Source organism: Myxocyprinus asiaticus, chromosome 17 (genome assembly GCF_019703515.2).
Source record: "Myxocyprinus asiaticus isolate MX2 ecotype Aquarium Trade chromosome 17, UBuf_Myxa_2, whole genome shotgun sequence".
Classification (NCBI taxonomy): domain Eukaryota; kingdom Metazoa; phylum Chordata; class Actinopteri; order Cypriniformes; family Catostomidae; genus Myxocyprinus; species Myxocyprinus asiaticus.
Genome location: NC_059360.1, coordinates 12,073,290 through 12,099,421, shown reverse-complemented (window position 1 = coordinate 12,099,421; position 26,132 = coordinate 12,073,290). Strand labels below are relative to the sequence as shown.

Genomic DNA, 26,132 nt, shown 5'->3' with positions numbered 1-26,132 from the left:
CTGAAGTGGGAGACCCACACTGACTTCCTTCGCCAGTTGAGGAAGTTCATCCTGCCACATATATATATATATATATATATATATATACTATATATATATATATATATATATATATATTGTCTATTGTGTATTTTATATATACTTTTTTCTTTTCAATATTTATTTATTTTTTATTCAATTTTAATTATTTTTTTAAAAGTCTTGTTGCTGTTTTTGTATTATTGTGTACTGGAAGCTCCTGTCACCAAGACAAATTCCTTGTTTAAGCATACTTGGCAATAAAGCTCATTCTTTTCTTCTTTTTTTTTCTTTTCTTTCAATATAGCAAAGGGTGAATATAATTTACAAATCACTCCTTTTTATTAGCATTTTTCATACTGTCCCAACTTTTTCGGAATTGGGGTTGTAATGACAACTGCATACTACTGTTTGAAATGTTTTCTTTTTTTTTTTTTTTTTTTATTTATTTATTTTTTTTGTTTGTTGTTGTTTTTTTTTTATTCTGATGATTTCTAGATTTAGACATTTTGTAACTACAGATCATCTAAGTAGAGGTCACGAATTCAGAGGTTAAATCTGTGTGACATCGGTGTCATCTGGGTAAAAAAAACAAAAACAATACTGTATATTATAGAATAATTTCTTAACCAAAATACAATTTAAGTGTTTAAAGTTGTAAACATCCATCAGTAATCTCCAATCTAATTTTGATAACAGCAAGGGTATGTTTTGTCCAATACAACTGTCCATCCTGTTACATTGTATCCATTGTCTTCAGCATATTTTCTTGAAAATAATTATGAAGCATACAAAAATAATCTAACAAAATTATGACAAAATGTAAGACTTCAAGATGTATCAATATTTTATTAAAACACTGAATCAAATGCTTGTCAGAGCAAATATTTACACCCCTAATATTTACATGCCCCTACAATAATCAGTACTAACTAACTAGTTGTTTCAGAGTCTTTCCGGTCAAGGGAATAAACCCAGTATGCACAACAGTGAACTGTGTATTGATGGACATGATTACTCCAAGCAAATTTGCCACTAGCAACTACCATAAAATATCAGAACGATCTGCATTTTGAATACATCTGTTCCAGTTTCTCGGAAAATTCTCTCCCAGGCCCTTTCATCTAGCAAGCTATAGACATGAAAGTTTTTAATTTGGTGAATAATGCATCATCATGGCAGATTTTTTAGTGGTGAATAATCTCTGTCTGAAGGCCTCAGTGTGTGTCTTTCTATACTGTACTAGGTTATGCTCAGGTTCTCAACTATACTCAGATGCAGAGGAAACAGAGTGAGAGCATTTTATAATAAGCATTTGGTTGGACAATCTAAAAAAAAAAAATAAATAAATAAATAAAAATCAGTTGTTTCAATGATGGCATCATTACTGAGTTTCGGCTCCACAAGAATTGTTTAACCATTTTTGGAGATTTAACCTTTGAATGACACATCTAGTTTGTTTTTTTACTTAGTATGGTTGAATTGGCAGCTTACTTTAGATTAAATATCAGTGATGTGATTGTCTGCTTCCTTTCATGGAGAGCAATTAGATCTAAAAAGCAAATGCTTCACATGACTAAGTGAGGGGATCACCTCACGAAAGCTGATTGTTTCAAACAGTTCTCATTATTGGACTATGAAGAACCATTAAGAAATGCTGCTATATTTTACAGGTCTACGTAATTGAGCTGTAAAAACTCTGCGGCTTCTTTCGTGTGTTTCATTTTTCCAGAGTGAAGAGTGTGTTTGTTCTATTTTTTTTATTTATTTTTTTTATTAATGGGTTCAGCTAACGAGAAAGTCCCTCTGTTCTTGTAATCCCATAATTACTCTAGCTTGTTATAGACAACATCTTACAATAAAGCAATCCCAAGGTTTTTTATTTGGAGTTTATACTGTAAGATGTCCACAATGTCGTGTCCTTAATATTCCCTTCTAGAAAGGCTGGTATGACCTTTTCAGTTTGAAAGGAATATTCTGGCTCTGTGATGTTGCTTAGAGGTTTCCAATCTTGTACTAAAGAAAGAAAGAAAGAAAGAAAGAAAGAAAGAAAGAAAGAAAGAAAATTACAGCCATGTGTAGTACTTTGTTCTTATTGAGTTGAAAATAAATGCAGTAATGCTTTCATTCTTTTATTTCAAATTTACAATCCTATTCACATGTTTATAGAAAGGAATGCTATGTTGCCCAGAATTCAGCTAAACTTCATAATAACATACATAACAAATATTTATAATGTTGTCAAGGTTAGTTAGGATGCAACTTATACCCGTTTCACTGTCATTGTATTTTCTTCAGCCGTGATGTTGGGTAGTATGGTTTGTTAAACTTGGCTTGTAGCCTCTACCATACAAGTCTAGCAAGAGCATAGAGGCCAGAGAGTTGTTAGATTTCACAGAGTAATAAAAACTTACAATGGTTCAGCTTTCTCTGTGAGGTGAGCCAAGCTCCAGGAGTCTTGTTAACAGGAGAATGCCTACAAGGGTCTCCGGTTTTCAGAAATAGGTAATAGGTTACCATTTTCTGATTAGATATAGTATGCAGAGCCCATTACCATTATTCATTCATATTTTGTGAACATAAAACAATGAAAAGAAATTGAACCAATCATTGTTAAAGGGTCCTGGTAACCTCAAGGTCAAATGGTAAAGTCAGAGGAACCTGTATGCTCAAATTAATGTGTTGAAATTTGTCTTGTTCTGTAGCGGAATGCCCTCTGCCCCACGAAACTCAGCCGCAATGTCATCAAAGGTGCGTCGTTTGGTTTCAGGAAGACAAATCATGGTGTAAGTGAAGGCAAACAAGGCCATACACATGAATAGGAGGTAGACATAGGCCCCACACATTTTCTGAAAACAAAAATAAAGACATAATGAGTATGTTGCTGTTATGTTCATGTAAACTGTATGAACTTTAGAGTAGATAGTAGCTAGTATTAAACATAAGTATTGATGGTATTAATGGTTTTGAAATTTTAATACATTTTAAGGCCAGATTTTATGTTGATCTTTATATTCTCAAGACAAGAGATGCATATACCAGTAGAGATGGAAAGAGCAGTGCTAGTAAAAACTTCCCTCCCCAATTCAACATGCTGGTGAAGGCCAAAGCAATGGGATGTGCCGACTGGTCAAAAAGCTCAGCAGCAATGAACCAAGAGATTGGCCCAGGCCCAACCTCATAAGCTGAGATCAGGAAAAATACCACTAGCACCTGAACACTGCAGATGTCTGAAACTATGGGCTGAGATGAGAGAATAGGTCAAGAAGAAGAGTTAAAGCCAAGAAGTTTTGCCCTTTTTTTTTTTTTGGTGGGGAGTTTGAAAATTGGAAGTGCACATGATAAAGTTTGAAAACAGGAAGAGCAAATAATTTCAGAAATCTCACCAGTATGGAATATGTGATGGTCATAAGCAGGTTACAAATTGCAAGGGACAAAAATCCAGCAAGTAACAACTTTCTGCGTCCTGCTCTCTCCACCAAGAAGAACTTTGAAGTAAGAAAAGAAGAAAAAAATAATACACAATAAAATGTATATAAAAAAATTTATTGTAATGATATATAGGACTCATTTGTCTATTAAAGCCCACTTATAATACTGAACAATACCTTGAATGAATTGTAGTTAAAAAAAAAGTAATACAGTAAAATTACAAAAGTTAAAATGTAATGAATATTTAACAACAGCAATAATAATAATAATAATAATAATAATAATAATAATAATAGTAATAATAATATTGTAATATGAAATACTCACTGCTACTATAGTGAATGCCACATTAACGGCCCCCACCCCAAGCGTCAGATATTTGGCTTCATCAAAATTGGACTGGGCAAACATTTTAGTTGAATAATTTATGATCTGGAAGAAAAGAAGTAGACATGGGAAAGAGTTTCTACTAAGCAGTTATGCTACGTTTGAGACCCAGAGGGAGAATCATTACACACTATCCTAGAATTACATCCAACAACAACAGCAGACTGTAATACAGGGCTAGTCAACTGGTGGCCTGCGGGCCAAATACGGCCTGCCAATTATCTTTATCTGGCCCTCTGACTGAATTTTTAAATACCAGAGCGCTCTCTGCACACAATTCAGCATTCAAAGGCACGAGCCACAGCAATCAGCGGTGAGTTTAACAGCGCTTAATGGCGCGTGAAACTACATTCAGCCATCATCAGTTGACCAGACCGAAGAGCGTGTTTAAGCTTTTCTGGCGATAGTTTAGTCACAATGCTTTGCAAAACATGGATAGCACCATTTAGGTGAGCATTTGATAGCGTCTTTTTCAATCAAATGTATTTATATAAATTGCTTAGCTGTGTGAATGTTGTCAAATCTACAGATGTAAAAATCAATCGCAGTTGTTACAGAAATGTTGTCTGCACATATGCACATTTTAGGCAACAAAAGAGAAATCGATGATGAAAACCAAACATAAAAAAATAAATAAAAATAAAAATAATAAAAAATAAAAAAAATGTGCTGAAAAAATTGCTTTTATTTACTATTCTTGAAGTGTCAAACAGGCATGTCTCATCTATTCAGGCTTGGCAGTGCTCATAAAAACAGTGATAACGTGAAACTGAACCTGCAAATATCCTGATAATATTTGGTTGTATATACAGCTGTGAATCAGCCATCTCAATCACAAACATAATCAACACAGTTTGTTCTTCTTTTACCAATGATTATCTGCAAAATATCTGGCTTCTGCACTAGCTATTTTGTGTAAATTCACAATATTTGAAGGACTTATTTTTCCCTCACTGAGTAGGATGATACTTTATAGACAAAATGGAGTAATATACATGTTATCTCTTTTTTTTTTTTTTTCCAAAAAGAAAATTAAATGTATTAATTCTTAAGTAAACATGACATTTCTATATGACCATTGTTTACATATGTGAGCTGATATTGTAACAGGGCTTTAGCAGATCGTCATGGTTACTTGTGTAACCTCCGTTCCCTGATGGAGGGAACGAGACGTTGTGTCGATGTAGTGACACTAGGGGTCATTCTTGGGAGCCCGAGACACCTCTGGTCTTTGATAAAAGGCCAATGAAAATTGGCGAGTGGTATTTGCATGCCACTCCCCAGGACATACAGGTATAAAAGGAGCTGGTATGCAACCACTCATTCAGGTTTTATGCTGAGGAGCCAATATAAGGTCCGGCCAGTTCAGCGGGTAGTTCAGCGTTGTGGCAGGAGGGACACAACGTCTCGTTCCCTCCATCAGGGAACGGAGGTTACACAAGTAACCATGACGTTCCCTATCTGTCACTCACTTGACGTTGTGTCGATGTAGTGACACTAGGGGTCCTTACACGAAACGCCACAATTGGCTGAACTGTGTTACGTGAACTGGCGGTGTGGTGGGCAGACTACTGTGTGCCTCATAGCCAGCACACCAGGTCGATACGTAACCTCCCCCAACATATTTATGAGTGTCGAACGGCCCTTTTTGGGGACAAGTCGACTACCCAAAAGATAGAGACAGGCTTGCCCAGTCGTGGCCTCTTTTCCCCTTCTTTTTTTCCACTCCCTAAAAAAGAAGGGGGATTATCCAACTGGGCCGCCAGGTCTAGTCAAGGGGTGTCCCTCTGAAGGGGAAGACACCGCGGAGACCACACCTCGCCCAAAGAGAGGGGGGGATATTTAAGTGGAAACATACATCGCATGGTCTTTCCAACCATGTGGGGAGTCTTCAAGGTAGATCCTGCCCAATGGGGGAGGAGTTACTACAAACATGGAGACTGGGCAGAGGGGCTCTGCCCAAGGAAGATGCAGTTTGCCAACAGGGAAACGAATTAGTGGAAGATATATAATCGCATGGGGTTAGCCTTACAGGGAACCGCCACATGCGGAGCACCTACCCCAGAACAGGGCTCTTAGCGCATGTACTGGGCCGGCAGTGAGTCTCTCCGAAAACTCAACTGCCACAGGACTCGGAGGAAGTCAACCAGGGAACAAAGTTTGTGAACACTACTGGGAATTAATGGTGCATGTCTTCATCTCCAAGGGAGGAGGAAAGCACTATGTGCAAGCGATACACCCAGCCAGCTATCCCGGGCTTATTCACTTGTGTTGCGTGCCACTACCTGGGAGGAAACTGGTTCCACCCGGAGGTTGTAGAACCTTGCACAGGGGTTGGGTGTTGCCCAGCCCGCTGCTCTGCAAATGTCTGTTAGAGAGGCACCACTGGCCAGGGCCCAGGGAGCTGCTACACCCCTGGTAGAATGGGCTTGTAGCCCTACCGGGGGCGGCATGTCCTAGGCGACATATGCCATAGTTATGGCGTCAATGAGCCAGTGGGCGATCCTCTGCTTGGAGACAGCGCTTCCTTTCCGCTGTGCACCAAAGCAGACAAAGAGCTGCTCAGAGATTCTAAAGCTCTGTGTGCGATTAAAATAGATGCGTAAAGCACGCACCGGACACAGCAATGACAGGGCTGGGTCTGCCTCCTCCTGGGGCAGCGCTTGCAGGTTCACCTACCTGGTCCCTAAAGGGGTGGTGGGAACCTTGGGCACATAGCCCGGTCAGGGTCTCAGGATCACGTGAGAGTAACCTGGACCAAACTCCAGGCACGTCTCGCTGACAGAGAATGCTTGCAGGTCACCTATCCTCTTGATGGAAGTGAGCGCAGTCAGGAGGGCAGTCTTCAAGGAGAGTGCCTTAAGCTCGGCTGACTGCAAAGGCTCAAAGGGGGCACTCTGTAGACCCTGAAGAACTACAGAGAGGTCTGATGAGGGAACGAGGCACGGTCTGGAGGGATTCGGCCTCCTGGCACCTCTTAGGAACCTGATGATCAGGTTGTGCTTCCCTAAGGACTTACCATCGACTGCGTCATGGTGTGCTGCTATGGCGGCAACGTACACCTTCAAGGTGGAAGGGGACAGCTTCCCTTCCAACCTCTCCTGCAGGAAGGAAAGCACTGATCTGACTGCACATCTCTGGCGGTCTTCCCGATGGGAAGAACACCACTTAGTGAACAGATGCCACTTAAAGGCATACAGGCGCCTCGTAGAGGGGGCCCTATCCTGAGTGATCATGTCTACCACTGCAGGTGGTAGACCGCTTAGGTTTCTAGAGGTCTGGGCGCGGGTGCCAGATGGTGCCCTGTCCCTGAGAAAGAAGGTCCTTCCTCAGAGGAATTCGCCAGGGGGGAGCTGTCGTGAGGAGCGTGAGGTCTGAGTACCATGTCTGGGTGGGCCAGTAGGGTGCTACCAGGATGACCTGCTCCTCGTCCTCCCTGACCTTGCACAGGGTCTGTGCAAGCAGGCTCACTGTGGGAAACGCATATTTGTGAATGCCAGGGGGCCAGCTGTGTGCCAGCGCGTCTATGCCGAGGGGGGCCTCGGTCAAGGCATACCACCGCGGGCAGTGGGGAGGATTCTTGGGAGGCAAACAGGTGCACCTGTGCCTGTCGAATCGACTCCAAATCAGCTGGACCACCTGAGGGTGGAGTCTCCACTCTCCCCTGAGGGTAACCTGTAGTGACAGCGCGTCCGCTGTAGTGTTGAGGTTGCCCGGGATGTGAGTGGCTTGCAGCAACTTGAAGTGCTGCTGACTCCAGAGGAGGAGACGGCGGGCGAGTTGTGACATACAACGAAAGCGCAGACCGCCTTGGCGGTTGACATATGCTACCGTTGTCGTGTTGTCTGTCTGAACTAACACGTGCTTGCCCTGGATCAACGGCCAAAACCTCCGCAGGGTGAGCAGAATTGCCAACAACTCGAGGCAGTTGATGTGCCAATGCAGTCACAGACTTGTCCAGAGGCCGGCGGCTGCATGCCCATTGCAAACAGTGCCCCAGCTCGTTTTGGAGGCATCTGTCGTGACCATGACGCGCCTGGAGAACAGTTCTAGAGGAATACCTGCCCGTAGAAACGAGAGGTCAGTCCAAGAGCTGAAAAGACGATGACAGACCGGCGTGTTGACCACGCGACGTGTCCCGTGGTGCCATGCCCATCTCGGGACTCGAGTCTGGAGCCAGTGCTGAAGCGGCCTCATATGCATCAACCCAAGCGGGGTGGCCACCGCCGAGGATGCCAGATGCCCCAGGAGCCTCTGAAAAAGTTTCAGTGGAACCGCTGTTTTCTGTTTGAACGCCTTCAAACAGGCCAGCACTGACTGGGTGCGCTCGTTCGTAAGGCACGCCGTCAAGGAGACTGAGTCCAACCCCAAACCGAGAAAAGAGATGCTTTGAACCGGGAGGAGCTTGCTCTTTTCCCAGTTGACCTGAAGCCCTAGTCGGCTGAGGTGTGAGAGCACCAGGTCCCTGTGCGCGAACAACATGTCTCGAGAATGAGCTAGGATTAGCCAGTCATTAAGATAGTTGAGAATGTGAATGCCCACCTCCCTTAACGGGGCAAGGGCAGCCTCTGCAACCTTCGTAAAGACGGGAGGAGACAGGGACAGGCCGAAAGGGAGGACTTTGTACTGATACGCCTGACTCTCGGACCCAAACCGCAGGAAGGGTCTGTGTCGAGGAAGGACCGAGAGGTGGAAGTACGCATCCTTCAGGTCTACAGCCGTGAACCAATCTTGATGCCGGACGCTCGCCAGAATGCATTTTTGCATCAGCATCTTGAACGGGATTCTGTGTAAAGCCTAGTTCAGAACTCACAGGTCCAAGATTGGCCACAAACCACCGCATTTTTTCGGTACGATGAAGTAGGGGCTGAAAAACCCCTTCTTCATCTCGGCTGGAGGGACAGATTCTATCGCGCCCTTCCGTAGGAGAGTAGCGATCTCCGCGCAAGGTAGCAGCATTTTCGTCCTTCACCAAGGTGAAGTGGACACTGCTGAACCTGGGCGAACGCCCGGTGAAGTGAATCGCGTAGCCGAGTCGGACGGTCCGGACCAGCCCTCGCAACAGATTGGAAAGCGCAAGCCATGCATCCAAGTTCCGCGCAAGGGGGACCAAAGGGACAACGTCATCGGACGTACCGGCAGGTGGGGCCTCGCGGCGGGGCGGAGCTCGATGTGCCACACCACATCGTGGCCGTGCTGAGTCTAAGGACATCAAAGCACTTACCTGGCTCCTTGTGACCACCCCCGGAACAGCCTGGGATGGGGGAGGAAGAGGCCTGTCCTCGTGACCCATGGAGACTGTCACATCGGGGGCAGATTTGTGCCACAGCTGGGCATGGAGACTGCTGCTGGAGCGCCAAACCTGCCAAATAGAGTGGTGGATGGTGGTCGTGATGACGGCCATGCACACCGGATACGTGACCCAGGGAACAAGGAAATCGCTCTTGCTGAGCTCTTGAGTACTGTAGCCACTTGGGCATGCAGCGCAATTAAATGCAAAAGGTAACAAAAAGATGGAGAGATCTGCTTACCAGCTCCAGAGCAGCGGGTTTCGCTGTCACTGGGTCGCCCGTCTCAAGGGCGCTTTGAAGCCTTTCACGGGTTCTGGGCGGCCGCGAGATGGGTGGTGTCTGCTTCCTGTGGTGGGCTCCACGCTGGGGCCGGGCCGAAGGGGCGGGCTGTGGCGGAGCCGGTTTAGTCACTGCAGGGGGACGCCCTTGGCGATGAGTAGACGGGGTGCGGGATCTTGAGCTGCGCCGGGGCAGGATATGCCGGCTAACATCCATCTTCTGCTCCACCATCGAACACTGCTGGGCAGAGTCCTCGATGTTGTCGCCGAATGGGCCCGCCTGGGAAATGGGGGCAGCAAGGAATCGTGTCTTGTCGGCCATGCCCATCTCGACCAGGTTGAGCCAAAGGTGGCGCTCCTGGACCACTAGTGTGGCCATTGTCAGACCGAGAAACCGCGCCATGACCTCCGTCGCAGTTCCTGCATCAATCCCGGGACGGAACTACCCTCGTGCAGTTCCTTTAGCGCCTTGGCAGACTTGCAGGAGAGCCATGGTGTGCAGGGTGGAGGCGGCTTGTCCAGCGGCACCGTAGGCCTTGGCCGTCAGAGACGACGTAAACCTACAGGCCTTGGATGGGGGCTTTGGGCACCCGCGCCAGGTGGCGGTGCTCTGCGGGCATAGGTGCACCGCAAGCGCCTTTATCCACCGGGGGATTGCCGAATAGCCCTTGGCCGCCCCACCACTGAGGGTAGTGAGGGCGGGGAAGCTGAAAAGATCAGGACCGGGCAGTAAAAAGTGCCTCCCGCGACCTTGTCAGCTCTTCATGCACTTCCGGGAAGAAAGGAATGGGGGCAGGGTGTGGCTTTGGTTCCTGGGCTCACGGAGCTGCTCAATCACCGAGCCGCGAGGGTTCAGGGAAGGGCAGTGAGTTCCACTCTAGCCGACACTCGCGTCTGCCTGGGAAAGCATATCGTCATCTCCGCATCAGCCTGTGACTGGGCAATCGTCCCCCGAAGGGAGGAACCAGCTGAGGCTTCCGACTGGACGAGTCCGCTCTCCGATGCTGTGCTCGAGAGCTCATCACTTTCGCGGGCTCCGAATAAGAGGTCGAACTTGCCGTGAGACGAGCCGGCGGACTCATCCGGAAGCCCGATCAGGGCAGATGAGCATGCTGGGGAATGGGAGGTCCACAGGGGGATACCCTTCCCATTAGGGTCCCCAAATCGCCCGAGTGCTAGCCACGCTGGCCTCATACCCGTGGGTAAAAGGACCGAGGCGGGGAGCCTCTGGGGTGGCTTGCTTTCTTCCGAAGGCGAGCCGCGACCGCAACGTTGCCATGGACATATCCTCGCAATGAGAACATGACAATCCACGAACGCTGTCTCCACGTGAGCAGTACCCAGACACGAAAGACAGTGATAGTGACCATCAGAAGGCGAGAGATAATGAGCGCAACCAGGAATAATTTTAGAAAGACGCGTCTTTAAAAAGACGTTCCGTGTCTGCTGCTCTTTTAGAGAAATATACTCTTTTATTTCTGCCAAAGCACCCAGGGGCATTATCTGCAGTGCACCGGTGCAGAGGGGGGAGAAGCCGCTGAAATGTGCCGTCAGATACAGCAGAGGTGAATGAACAGTAGTATTCAGCTCTGTGAGCATGACCGTTCGGCACCGAAGAGAAAATCTGAATGAGTGGTTGCATACCAGCTCCTTTTATACCCGTATGTGCGGGGAAGTGGCATGCAAATACCACTCGCCAATTTTCATTGGCCTTTTATCAAAGACCAGAGGTGTCTCGGGCTCCCAAGAGTGACCCCTAGTTTCACTACATCGACACAACGTCGAGTGAGTGACAGATAGGGAACTAAATGTTCCTCCTCAGTTTTCATAATTTAAACAATAGCCTTAAAATGTTACAATGATAATTATGTTTTGTTTAGTTTTTTTCTTCCAAATAAAGTTGGTCAAAACTTATTTGTTATTTAAGTCATTTTAGTTCTTCAGCCAGATATTATAAAGGAATTTATGGCCAGACCTTAAAACATGATAATTCAATATACAGTATACCCTGTGATTATTTTAATATAAATAAACACACAGTATTAAAGGCGATTTTTTTTATGTACTAACATGTTACTTGCGATGAAAGTGCTAACAAAGATGAATACAGAAAAAATGTTGGGCCCCGCCAAGTTTTCATATGGATAATCTGGCCCCCGCAAGAAAGTATTTGAAGAGACCTGCCGTAGTGATATGAGAAAATAAAAGAAAAACTTAGAGTTGAACATGACTGTGTATTTTATCTGGGTTTCATGTTACTGCCATTTAAAAATGTAAGTCTGTGCATTCATATCTCATCAGAGACATAATTACAGAAGTGTAATTTCAAATTTGAAACCAGATTCTTAATGTAAAGAACTCTAGCTTAACTAGTCTCACGTATGTAAACTGTTGACTTTCAGCATTAAGTCTGATCCACTTTGAAGCTTATTATGGTCAAGAACCAATGGCAGCTTGTTTAGCTTAAACATGCTATTGAGGGACATAATTATTTGGTAACAGGGGCAGACTGGGAAGAATATTTGGCCTGGGATTTTACATAGAAACTGGCCCAAAAGTTGTTGAGCGGGTTGTTGATGCTGTTTGCATATCACTGCCCCCTTCCGCATATTGCAGCCCCATTTTGCGGCCGGCCCACTGGGAAAATTCCCGGTTCTCCCAATGGCCAGTCTGCAGTACAGTACCACAGTAATAGACCAGTGTGTTGGGGAACACATTCACTTATTGCAAAGCAGTTTAACTGTACAGAATACACAAAATAAATCTAGATGACTTGCTGTTGATTTGCAACTAAAATATTTGATGCCACTAACCTGGCAAGCTGGCAAATCCACAAAACAGTTCTTACTCAAAAGTGTCCATTAAAGCAGCATGGTAACTTTTAAACATGACATTGTTTTCTGACTGATTTTAAAAACCTTTGCACTCCGACTCCAGGAATTGCGTAGGAGCTAGCAAATCCCAACCCCATTAACCTTTTCATGAGTAGGGTCTAAATTCCTCTGCAGTGCCCTCTGGAGTGAGTTATTTTTGCACGTGACACTGCACAGCCGGTAGAGGTGAGCACAGTGTAGAAGAGTAGTTTTCTTTTTAATTTAATTTTAATTTTTGATTTCTTGTCATATTGTCATAAAAAATACTGTATATAATATAGTGTGTGTGTGTGTGTGTGTGTGTTTGTGTGTGTGACAAGCGCTAATGTAAACAGACTTGGCTGCATGCATCGATAATCGATAAAATTTATCATCCACTGTTCATCTATGATACCTAAATGTTATTTTTCTCCAGATCTCCATGGGATACATGTGAATTTTTCCTCACATTAAACCACTAAAAGAATATGTGTGGAACAATATCAGCTGTAGTTGCGCTCAGATGCCATTATCTATTTAAAGAGACAGTTCCAATTTAGCATGTGTTCTGAGTATTGATGTAAATAATTGTAAATAGAAAAATCTATGCATGTAAACAATAAACATGTAACAAATATATGTATGCAAAATAATAAATGCAGTTTGTCACAAGGAGGAGGGCGTTGCCGGGCCGTGAGGATGCATGCCCTCCTCCTCCTCACACAGTTTCAAGACATTTAACTGATGGAATATAATGAGTTTGACCATTTTTCAAAAGCTAAAATGTGACCAATATGATGAAAAACTGACAAAATATCAGACTGAATCTGGAAATCTGTAACAATACCCAGCCCTAATTTTAAGTTAATTTTGGACCCTGTGCAAATATCATTTGGTAAGTTAAGACTTTCTAAAACTACATGAAAGCAGAAATGTCTCAGGATAGACTGAACAAACTGGCACTCTTATCATTATAGAAATGTTATGGTGACTTTGCCAACAAGAAAACTCATAGATTTATACATTTATAATGTATTTTGTTAGTAGGCTTTTTTTTTTTTTTTTTATAATATATTGCTTTATTCAAATAATATTTGTGTTTGAAAATAAAAAGTTGTGAATTACTTATGAATTAGTACTGTTAAATATCCATCTAAAATTTTTATAATAGATATTATCCCCACCACAAACCCAAATTGTTAAGGGGGCCCTAAAGTAGTTATGTACCCGGGGCCCAATATTTGGTGCTACGCCCAAGGTGTCAGGTCATGTCAAAGTAAATTTGGGGGAAAGAAGGTGTTTTTCAGTTTGTTGTGGTGGTTCAAAACAGTCTTCCAGCATAAACTTTCAGGAACACTTCTTACCGGCTGTTAATTTTCCATGTGTTTTTTATTTATTTTTTAGATTAGTCTACAAAATTAACCAAATCTTCTCAAATACTCTTACATGCCCATTCAACAACTCTGTTTTTGATTATTTGATTTTATACTCCATTCATGTGCCCTTGTCTGCAGCCTGCAAGATTTTCACACTCGCCCAAAGTGAGATTCATTGATATGCCTTTAATCATTATTCTGTATTCTGCCCATTGACACCTGTCTCTGTTACCTGTCTGCCACCCTTTTATACACTCATCTTACATACATCTTTGCAGCAGTACCCAGAGCCTGTCAACCCATTAGGCATCATCACTTTATGCCTAGTGGACACTACAAGACTCAAGCTCGTCTCCTTTGATGTTTTGAGTTGGCGATTGGTCTGCGAAGAGAAGTCTCGGATTTCACGATGAAAGGTCTTGTTGTGTGCGCAATCCTGCGACAGGCTAAGACGAGTCCCAGATGCTACGACTGTTTTCAAAACTGTCTGATATCTAGAAGTCTTGTCATCATGTGTGTGCAATGTCCCAACAAGTGAAAGACGGTCAATGAGCCACAGCCAATGAAATATAGAGAGAGTGTAAGAGGAGGGAAAGGTATTAGGAAGCAGAAGACAAAAAATTATTATAAAATAAAATAAAAAAAATCATCCACATCTCCCTAACCACTGTCTTTATTATTGTCAACTGCTTTTTTTTTTTCTTTGCAAGTTAGCGCAAATGTGAGCCGGAACGAGCCGTTCTTTTGTTTTTGTTGAAAGAGTAGAACAAGATATTTGGTACAAGGAGACAAAAATAATAAGAATATAAAACTTCACCCACATCTCCCTACCCGCTGTTTATTATTATCAGCTGTTTTTATCATTTCTTTCCTTTGTAAATGGTGCCAATAAAGCACAAAAATGGGCGAGAGACACTCATTCATGTTTTTTTTTTTACATGTATCAAGAATAAACAGTGCAAGTTATCTCGTTATCTTATTGTTATTTTGTTATCTTAAAGATGCATTTTTTTGGCGATCCATTTGAAACGGGACGACACTAAGGGTAGCTGAAACAGCCAGTTTTTCACCGGTTCCGTGCGGATTTCAAGGGAATAAGCGTATGATTAGAAATAAAATAAAAAAGTGAATGCATGAACATGTACAATAGGAACACAGATATGAGCAGAATGCACACTGGAAGCTCAGTTACATGTGCTGCACTAAAATAACTTTTATTCTTTTAATTCTGCTCTAAACTTCATTTTTGGGAATATTAAGAGAAACTGTGCTCCAGTTTTTAATGCTTTTTTCTCGTCTTTTGTTTTTTTAAACTTTATTATCATTCAGTAAAACACAGACAGAATGATTGATGTACAGTTGAAGTCAGAAGTTTACATACTCTTAGGTTGAAGACATTAAACCTCATTTTCTAACCACTCCACAGATTTCATATTTGCAAACTATAGTTCCCTATCTGTCACTCACTCGACGTTGTGTCAATGTTGGGAGCCCGAGACACCTCTGGTCATTAATAAAAGGCCAATGAAAATTGGCGAGTGGTATTTGCATGCCACTCCCCTGGACATACAGGTATAAAAGGAGCTGGCGTGCAACCACTCATTCAGATTTTCTCTTTGGAGCCGAACGGTCGATGTTTACTGAGCTGACTGTTCATTCACCTCTGCTGGATCTGACGGCGCATTTCATCGGCTTCTCCCTCCTCTGCACTGGTGCATTGCAGAGAACGCCCCTGGGCGCTTCGGCAGAAAAAATAGAGTATATTTTCCTAAAAGAGTATATTTCTCTAAAAGAGCGGCACACACGGAACGTCTTTTTAAAGACGCATCTTTTTAAAGATGCCTTTCCGTTTGTGTGTTATTCCTGGTTGCGGTCGTTACCTCTCAACTTCAGATGGTCATGATCGCTGTCTTTCGTGTCTGGGCGCGACCCACGCGGAGACAGCATTCGTGGATGGTTTATGTACTCACTGTGAGACATGACCATGGCAACGTTGTGGTCGCGGCTGGCTTTCGTAAGCCTCGGTCCTTCTACCTACGGGATTCCCCCGGTGGATAAGTCGCTCGCGGTGCACCTATGCCCGCAGAACGCCGCCACCTGGCATGGACGCCCAAAGCTCCCGTCCAAGCACTGTAGGTTCACGTCATCCCTGACGGCCAAAGCCTACAGTGCTGCTGGACAAGCTGCCTCTGCCCTGCACGCCATGGCTCTCCTGCAGGTCCACCAAGCCAAGGCGCTAAAAGAACTGCACGAGGGTAGTTCTGCCCCAGATCTGATGCAGGAACTGCACTCGGCGACCGACCTCGCTCTCTGGGCGACGAAGGTCACGCTGTGGTCTCTTGGGCGGGCGGTGTCCACATTAGCGGTCCAGGAGCGCCACCTTTGGCTCAACCTGGTCGAGATGGAGATGGTTAAGACACGGTTCCTTGCTCCCACCGCAGGAAGTAGACGCCACCAGTCTCACGGCCGGCCGCCAAGAACCCACGAAAGGCTTCAAAGCACCCCTGAGACGGGCGACCCAGGGTTGACGAAACCCACTGCTTTGGAGCTGGTAGGAAGACCACTCCATCACCCGGTGGAGGGCTGGGTGGAGAATCTTTTGTTGCCTTTTCATTTGATTTTGCTGCATGCCCAAGTGGCTGTGGTACCGGTTCAGCGGTATCCACTTCACCTTGGTGAAGGACGAAAACGCTGCTACCTTGCGCGTGGAGATTGCTACCCTCCTATGGAAGGGTGCGATAGAACTTGTCCCTCCGTCTGAGATGAAGAAGGGGTTTTACAGCCCCTACTTCATCGTACTGAAAAAAAAAGGCGGTGGGTTGCGGCCAATCTTGGACCTGCGAGTACTGAACCGGGCTTTACACAGACTCCCGTTCAAGATGCTGACGCAAAAACGCATTCTGGTGAGCATCCGGCATCAAGATTGCTTCGCGGCGGTAGACCTGAAGGACGCATACTTTCATGTCTCGATTCTACCTCGACACTTCCTGCGGTTTGTATTCGAGGGTCGGGTGTATCAGTACAAGGTCCTCCCTTTTGGTATGTCCTTGTCCCCTCGCATCTTCACGGAGGTTGCAGAGGCAGCTCTTTCCCCATTAAGGAAGGTGGGCATTTGCATTCTCAACTATCTTGACAATTGGCTAATCCTAGCTCACTCTCGGGACATGTTGTGCACACAGGGACCTGGTGCTCTCGCACCTCAGCCGATTAGGGCTTCGGGTCAACTGGAAAAAGAGCAAGTTCCTCCCAGTTCAGAGCATCTCTTTTCTCGGTTTGGAGTTGGACTCATTGACAGCATGCCTCACGAACGAGTGCACACAGTCGGTGCTGGCCTGTTTGAAGGCGTTCAAACAGAAAACAGTGATTCCACTGAAACTCTTTCAGGGGCTCCTGGGACATATGGCATCCTCAGCGGTGGCCACCCCGCTCAGGTTGATGCATATGAGACTGCTACAGCACTGGCTTCAGACTCGAGTCTCGAGATGGGGATGCCGCCATGGGACACATCGTGTGGTCATCACGCCGGTCTGTCACCGCCTCTTCGGCCCTTGGACCGACTTCACGTTTCTACGGGCAGGCGTTCCCCTAGAGCAGGTCTCCAGGCATGTCGTGGTCATAACAGACGCCTCCAAAATGAGCAGGGGCACTGTTTGCAATGGGCACGCAGCTGCCAGCTTATGGACGGGCCCGCGGCTGCGTTGGCACATCAACTGCCTCGAGTTGCTGGCAATTCTGCTTGCCCTGCGGAGGTTCCAGCCGTTGATCCAGGGCAAGCACGTGTTAGTTCGGACAGACAACATGGCAACGGTAGCATATATCAACCGCCAAGGCGGTCTGCACTCTCGTTGAATGTTACAACTCGCCCACCGTCTCCTCCTCTGGAGTCAGCAGCACCTCAAGTTGCTGCGAGCCACTCACATCCCAGGCGACCTCAACACTGCAGCGTATGCGCTGTCACGGCAGGTTACCCTCAGGGGAGAGTGGAGACTCCACCCTCAGGTGGTCCAGCTGATCTGGAGTCGATTCGGACAGGCACAGGTAGACCTGTTCGCCTCCCAAGAATCCTCCCAATGCCCGCTATGGTACGCCCTGACCGAGGCACCTCTCGGTATAGATGCACTGGCACACATCTGGCCCCCTGGCCTGCGCAAATATGCGTTTCCCCCAGTGAGCCTACTTGCACAGACACTGTGCAAGGTCAGGGAGGACGATGAGCAGATCGTCCTGGCAGCACCCTACTGGCCCACCCAGACGTGGTTCTCGGACCTCACGCTCCTCACGACAGCCCCCCCCCCCCGCAAATTCCCCTGTGGAAGGACCTTCTTTCTCAGGGACGGGGCACCATCTGGCACCCGTGCCCAGACCTCTAGAATCTCCATGTCTGGCCCCTGGACGGTGGTAGACATGATCACTCAGGCTAGGGCCCCCTCTACAAGGCGCCTGTATGCCTTTAAGTTGCATCTGTTCGCTAAGTGGTGTTCTTCCCGACGGGAAGACCCCCAGAGAGATCAGGCTGACAGTCAGATCGCTGCTTTCCTTCCAGCAAGAGAGGTTGGAAGGGAGGCTGTCCTCTTCCACCTTGAAGGTGTACGTTGCCGCTATAGCAGCACACCACGACACAGTGGACGGTAAGTCCTTAGGGAAGCACGACCTGATCATCATGTTCCTGAGAGGCGCCAGGAGGCTGAACTCCTCCAGACCGCGCCTTGTTCCCTCATCAGACCTCCCTGTAGTTCTTCAGGGTCTACAGAGAGCCCCCTTTGAGCCTTTGCAGTCAGCTGAGCTTAAGGCACTCTCCTTGAAGACTGCCCTCCTGACTGCGCTCACCTCCATCAAGAGGGTAGGAGACCTGCAAGAGTTCTCTGTCAGCAGAATGTGCCTGGAGTTTGGTCCGGGCTACTCTCACGTGATCCTGAGACCCCGACCGGGCTATGTGCCCAAGGTTCCCACAACCCCTTTTAGGGACCAGTTGGTGAACCTGTGAGCGCTGTCGCAGGAGGAGGCAGACCCAGCTCTGTCGTTACTGTGTCCAGTGCATGCTTTACACATCTATTTGGATTGCACGCAGAGCTTTAGGATCTTTGAGCAGCTCTTTGTCTGATTTGGTGCACAGCAGAAAGGAAGTGCTGTCTCCAAGCAGAGGATCGCCCACTGGCTCATTGACGCCATTGCTATGGCATATCACGCCCAGGACGTGCCTCCCCTGGTAGGGCTATGAGCCCATTCTACCAGGGGTGTAGCAGCCTCCTGGGCCCTGGCCAGGGGTGCCTCTCTAACATACATTTTCAGAGCAGCGGGCTGGGCAACACCCAACACCTTTGCGAGGTTCTACAACCTCCAAGTGGAACTGGTTTCATCCCAGGTAGTGGCACGCAATACAAGCGGATAAGCCCAGGATAGCCAGCCGGATGTATTGCTTGCACCTAGCACCTTTTACCTCCTCTGAGCTGAAGACATGCGCCATTAAGTCCCAGTAGTGTTCACAAACTGTTCCCTGGTTGACTTCCTCCGAGCCCTGTGGCAGTCAAGTTTTCAGAGAGACTCGCTGCCGGCCCAGTACATGTGCTAACTTAAAGCCCTGTTCTGGGGTAGGTGCTCCGCATGTGGCGATTCCCTGTAGGTAACCCCATGCGATGTATATCTTCCACTAATTTGTTTCCCTGTTGGCAAACTGCGTCTTCCTTGGGCAGAGGACCCTCTGCCACAGTCTCCATGTTTGTAGTAACTCCTCCCCGTTGGGTAGGACCTACCATGAGACTTCTCCACATGACATACTTCTGACATAGTTCAGCAAGGCCATGTGACCTATTTTCCACTTAAATATTTTCCATGTGACCTATTTTCCACTGGGCGAGGTGTGGTCTCCACAGTGTCCTCCCCTTGGTAGGGACACCCACCGACTTGACCTGGTCGGCCCAGTCGGATATTCACCCTTTTTTTTAGGGAGTGGAAAAAAAAAGAGGCCACGACTGGGCTAGCCTGTCTCAATCTTTTGGGTAGTCAACTTGTCCCCAAAGGGCCATTCGACACTCATAACTATGTTGGGGGAGGTTATGTGTCAGCCTGGTACGCTGGCTACGAGGCACACAGTGGTCTGCCCATCACACACCGCCAGTTCACATAACACAGTTCAGCGAGATGCGGCATTTTGTACAGGGACCCCTGGTGTCACTACATCGACACAAACTCGAGTGAGTGACAGATAGGGAACGTCATGTTACTTGTGTAACCTCCGTTCCCTGATGGAGGGAACGAGACGTTGTGTCCCTCCTGCCACAACGCTGAACTACCCACTGAAATGGCCGGACCTTGTCTCGGCTCCTCAGCATAAAACCTGAATAAGTGGTTGCACGCCAGCTCCTTTTATACCCATATGTCCGGGGGAGTGGCATGCAAATATCACTCGCCAATTTTCATTGGCCTTTTATCAAAGACCAGAGGTGTCTCGGGCTCCCAAGAGTGACCCCTAGTGTCACTACATCAACACAACGTCTCGTTCCCTCCATCAGGGAACAGAGGTTACACAAGTAACCATGACGTTTTGGCAAGTTGTTTAGGACATCTACTTTTTGCATGACACAAGTAATTTTTCTAACAGTTATTTACAGACAGATTGTTTCACATTTAATTGACTATATCACAATTCCAGTGGGTCAGAAGTTTACATACACTAAGTTAACTGTGCCTTTAAGCAGCTTGGAAAATTCCAGAAAATGATGTCAAGCCTTTAGGCAATTAGCCAATTAGCTTCTAATAGGAGGTGTACTGAACTGGAGGTGTACCTGTGGATGTATTTTAAGGCCTACCTTCAAACTCAGTACCTCTTTGCTTGACATTATGGGAAAATCAAAAGAAATCAGCCAAGACCTCAGAAAATAAAATTGTGGACCTCCACAAGTCTGGTTCATCCTTGGGAGCAATTTCCAAACACCTGAAGGTACCACATTCATCTGTACAAACAATAGTACGCAAGTATAAACACCATGGAACCACACAGCCATCATACCGCTCAGGAAGGAGACGCATTCTGTCTCCTAGAGATGAACGTAGTTTAGTGCAAAAAGTGCAAATCAATCCCAAAACAACAACAAAGGACCTTGTGAAGATGCTGGAGAAAACAGGTAGACAAGTATCTATATCCACAGTAAAATGAGTCCTATATTGACATAACCTGAAAGGCTGCACAGCAAGGAAGAAGCCACTGCTCCAAAACTGCAGACTATAGTTTGCAAGTGCACATGGGGACAAAGATCTTACTTTTTGGAGAAATGTCCATTGGCCTGATGAAACAAAATGGCCATAATGACCATCGTTATGTTTGGAGGAAAAATGTTGAGCCTTGCAAGCCGAAGAACACCATCCCAACTCATACCTCCAAAGTTGTGGCAAAATGGCTGAAGGACAACAAAGTCAAGGCATTGGAGTGGCAATCACAAAGCCCTGACCTCAGTCTGATAGAAAATATGTGGGCAGAACTGAAAAAGCGTGTGCGAGCAAGGAGGCCTACAAATCTGACTCAGGTACACCAGTTCTGTCTGGAGGAATGGGCCAAAATTCCAGCAACTTATTGTGAGAAGCTTGTGGAAGGCTACCCAAAATGTTTGACCCAAGTTAAACAATTTAAAGGCAATGCTACCAAATACTAAGAAAGTGAATGTAAACTTCTGACCCACTGGGAATGTGATGAAAGAAATAAAAGCTGAAATAAATAATTCTCTCTACTATTATTCTGACATTTCACATTCTTAAAATAAAATAGTTATCCTAATTGACCTTGGAAAGTTTTCTATGATTAAATGTCAGGAACTGTGGAAAAAGCGTTCATTCAAAGTTCAAGTTCATTTAACTCACCAGCTTCTGCTTCTTTTTCTTTGCCTCTGTTGATGAAGAGATATCGGGGGCTCTCGGGACAGAAAGGAAGGGCCATGTACTGGGCATTACAGGCATAAGGGACAGAGAGGGCATCAGGGTCCAGTACTTCTCTGTACCCAATACTGTTTCCAAGCCTACCACCTGAGACATACAAAACAGATACTTTTAACATCAGGCTTGCATTGATGAGATCCAGGCCTTAGTTAATTACGTAACCATTAAAGGCTTAGCTGGAGTTGAAATGAGAGCAGGTGTGGCTCACCATGCCCAGCAGAATGCCAGAGGCAAATTAAACCTGGTTCAGAGTTGCAAAGGCACCACGGAGGTTTGTGGGGGAGACACCGTGGATGTAAAGAGGGTTCAGACTCATCACCAGGCCGCAGATCAGCCGACTCACAATAAGCACTTCAAACAAGGCTGTGGCTTTGCTCATTAACATCATAGATGCACCCACCACAGATAGGGCATTTACTATCAGGATAGCATTATGCCTGTGAGACACAATGAAATTATTTTTTAAATTATTTCAAAAACAGAATTCACTATGCCCCAGGACATTGGCAGGACATTCTTTGGAAATGGGTCCATTTGTGTACCAATGACTGATTCAGTTAACGGAATAATGAACTTACTATTTGTTACATTTATATATTTAGTGTGTAATGAAAAAAACATTGGCAACTAAAAGTATTTATTTATTTATTTATTTATTTATTTATATATATATATATATATATATATATATATATATATTTTTTTTTTTTTTTTTTTTTTTTTCAGAATAATTATCAAAATGCATTGATTACATTGCAGTTGTCGAGAAAATCCTAAGTTTCTCGAGAATGGTCTGAATCAAATGAGAAAAAGGGGGGTGGAGGAGGGGGCAGCCTGTAGTGTCCTCCCAAAGTCTATTGTGGTTAAGTATTGTGGTACAATGGGCCTGAGGTAGAACATTTTGATTTCTTAAAAATTAAGTAATCTTTAGTAATCTTTTCATATTTTTTTCATATGGAAAAAAAAAATAAATACTGAAATGATCAGGTGTTAATGACACTGTTTCCTGATAGGTCAGGTATTTGTGAAACAAGCTTATTTTCTCACCTCCCAAAAGTGTCAGCAAGACATTGATTCCCAAAGAACAAAGCAGTGTTCCAAATTCCTTAATATTAACAGAGAGGGACCACAGAAAAGTGAGACTGTGGTCTGGTATTGACTGATTGTGTCTAGATCTCCATGTTGTGTTGAAAAACTCCTCAATGACCTCAATGAAGAAATACAAAAACATGTTAATACCATTCCACCTTTTGCCAGAATGCGATTTCATGATGATCATTTATGTAAAATACCACATCAAGTCACAGTCTCTCTTTTTGATTCAGTGAAACCATTGTGCATGAAACAAACACACTAACAACACACTAGAGTATGCCTCATACTCTTACTGTACATTTAATGAGTCTCTATGCACATTAATTGTCATGTAGACACCCCATGGTACATAAACCAACAAACAGCAACATAATGCAAAGACGATGATTAAAGTGAATTTCTAAGAACAAAAAGTCAAAGTAGCCTGTAATTTGAATACTTTACTCGGAAAGTGCATTTCACTTGCTTGACAGACATGACTAATATCTCGAGAGGAGTCCCAGTGTTTTCATAATGAAAGGCTGACTGGAGGGAACTGCTCTATATCAACACACGGCCGATAAATCAACACAAACCAGACATCATAGCTACCTGTGTGCAAATGCAAAGCATTCCAAATCCATTGCTGGCTGAACAGAATTATTCTGCGACTTGGTAAAGTTTGTTCAGTGTTTTATGAGGGCTCTGAGAAGTTTGTATGTAAACTGAGAAACCATGCTAGCGGCTGGCCCCAAAAGTCAACTCTACTTACTCGGGCTGTGGCGTTGATGTTGCCTGTGTGGTATCCTATCTGGAGGGAGCCGAGCACCACTGCTACGATGGAGGTCTGTAGCGTAACAGTTAGCTGATTCTGGGTGGGATGGGTTGTGGTTAATCAACTCAACAGGACAAAAACATCATGATCTGGCAATATAGTGCAACAGCAGTGCAGCCCACTTGCAACCTTGGTTCTGGAAGTATTTTTCCCACTCCACCTTGACTCCATAGGCATTTTAAAAAATAATGTAAAAATCCTTTCTTGAAGAGTTCTAAGCTATGAACCAAACCCAACAGAGAAGAGAAGAACCACAACATTGATTTTAATAAAAAAGTATGTACAAATCTAGAAGAAAGACAAAGGTACAAGACTGTGTTCTTCAATTATTTTATGAGGGAAGGAGCTACTCATCCCATTAAGCATTGCAAATGAAGTTTAATTTATGGTACAGTATGAAACTATTGATTTATTCTAATTGGTTATAAACATACAATATATTTGAAGTTTCTTGCGAAATATTCAGATATAGCCTATAGAAATATGCAAGTTATCTGAGAGTGTAGGGAGACTGACTTGATTATGTCTCTGCAATGCTTCCTGGGAGTAGGCAGCCAGTGCCAAGCTCTTTTAACAGCAACTTTTGTGACTGGTGGATCTCTCTTCAGGATATTATGGGTAGTGTATTTCTTTACTAGGAATCAAACTCATTAGAATTATATATATATATATATATATATATATATATATATATATATATATATATATGCATGTATTATTATGGTAGGTCTGTCTTAAATGGTTTAAACTTTTTTGTTAAAAATCTATTTCTCTATGGAGAAAATGAATGGGATTTTTACTTCTTGAACACTACTGTTACACTAGTACAATATTTTCTTTTTATATATATAAAATATAAAACTTTAAACCAATCTATATTAATTGTAGATATATTTTTATGCCCAAGAATATGCAGTTATTTAAATCTATGATGAATGGCTCATATTTCACTTATATATTGAGGCAATTATAAACAAAAGACTTATAAATGTACACTATCCTCCTTAAAAGCCACTGGCCTTTGATTTTCACCCCAGAAAATGAAGGGAAATAGATGTGTTTTTGCATCGATTACTTTTCTGAATTTCTTTATGAAATTGTTGAGACAGTCCTAAGTTGCTCAAGTGGTTGGTCAGTGTTCTGAAAGTTAATTTATCAAATGACTTTGTCAGAATAGTTCAGGTTCATCATTTAAAAATCACTTAACTATAACAATCACTTGTACCTGTTAAATTGTATAACAATACTGGTTACTCGATATGAGTAGAGTTACAAATGTATATCGCAATAACAAAATGTTACATCCCTTACCCGTATATATACGGGTAAGGGATAGTCAGGAGTGGTTATGAATGCCAGGAGCTCTGCTCAGAAATGGCTTACAGTGTCTCAAAATTTCCTCACTATTCCCTGGCACCTGTGTATGTCTTGACTTCATCCATGAAATTGCACCTCACTGTTCGCTAACACCATCGGAGCCCGTTCTTCAATGGCATCCATCTACCATGAATGTCTCTGCACACCCCACCCATTCCCACAGCTTGTCTTTTACTTTCCACTTCCACCCACATTGAGACATCCCTCACACCCTGAACCTACCAGGACTCGCACCACTTTCTCTGGGTCCCCTAAGAGCTGTGATGAAGTCACACCGAGTTGGTAAATTTGAGCTGGGTCTGATGGAATGGCAGCGATGAGCCCACATTTTCAGGGAAGACCAGTCTTATACTAAGATCAGCACAAGAATAGCATTTAGGATATTTCCCTTAGAACACAACTGGTTCACTGATGTATTAGTATTTAACTATTTATCATAATTATGTTGCCTAGACAAAGTGTGATTTTTCAAAACCCCTAACCCCAGACCAAAATTTTTAAATGTAACTCCTCCTAGATCTACCAAACTCAGCACAGTCCTTCATCGATCTACCTACCTACCTGTATGTCTGTCAAGTCATTTTATTTGTATAATGCCTTTCAAAATTCACTTCATTTCTTCATTGCAGCTTTACAGAAAATTGTGCATTAACAGAAAAAGAAGCTCTATATAGTTTGGTTAAATGTCTGTCTGTCTTTCTTTATGTCTGTCTGTCTGTCTGTCTGTCTGTCTGACTGACTGATGGTAAAGCCAGTATAACCTTAAAATTTCAAGCTGTAAAAACTAATTTTAAACTTTTTGTTTTATATTTCAAGCAGGCTTTGTCAGGCTGACATCAAAGTTCGTCTTGACACTCTCTTCTTTTCTAGTGTATGGTTTGACTGTTTTAGTGTAGGACAGCAGTTCTATTTTAGTCACTGAGGAAAGAAGACAAAATAATTGGATATAAAGGGCTGATCATATGTCTGTATTGTCTACAGTGGGGTCCAAAATTCTGTGACCACATAGAAAAGCTGTGATTTTATTACTTTTTTTTTTTTTTTTTTAAACCTTGAATTATACAGAAAAATAATAATAATAATAATAATAATAATAATAATAATAATAATATTAATAATACAGACAAAAGTAATATAAATAAAGTATTTCAAATATGCACTGTTTCAAGATCTAGTCATACATAAGAACATTTGTGACACTGATCATGTTGTGACAGTGGACATACCAAATACTAAGTGTGGCAGCGGGGGCGTGGTCATGCATCTCTCCGGAGAGAGAGAAAGCG

The 26,132-nt window shown here is 44.2% G+C and overlaps 1 pseudogene; it reads right to left on the bottom strand.

Moving 5' to 3' along the window:
* Nucleotides 1-2,687: 2,687 nt before the first annotated feature.
* LOC127454706 (solute carrier family 2, facilitated glucose transporter member 1-like) lies at nucleotides 2,688-24,969 on the bottom strand (annotated as a pseudogene).
* Between the last annotated feature and the right edge of the window lie 1,163 nt (nucleotides 24,970-26,132).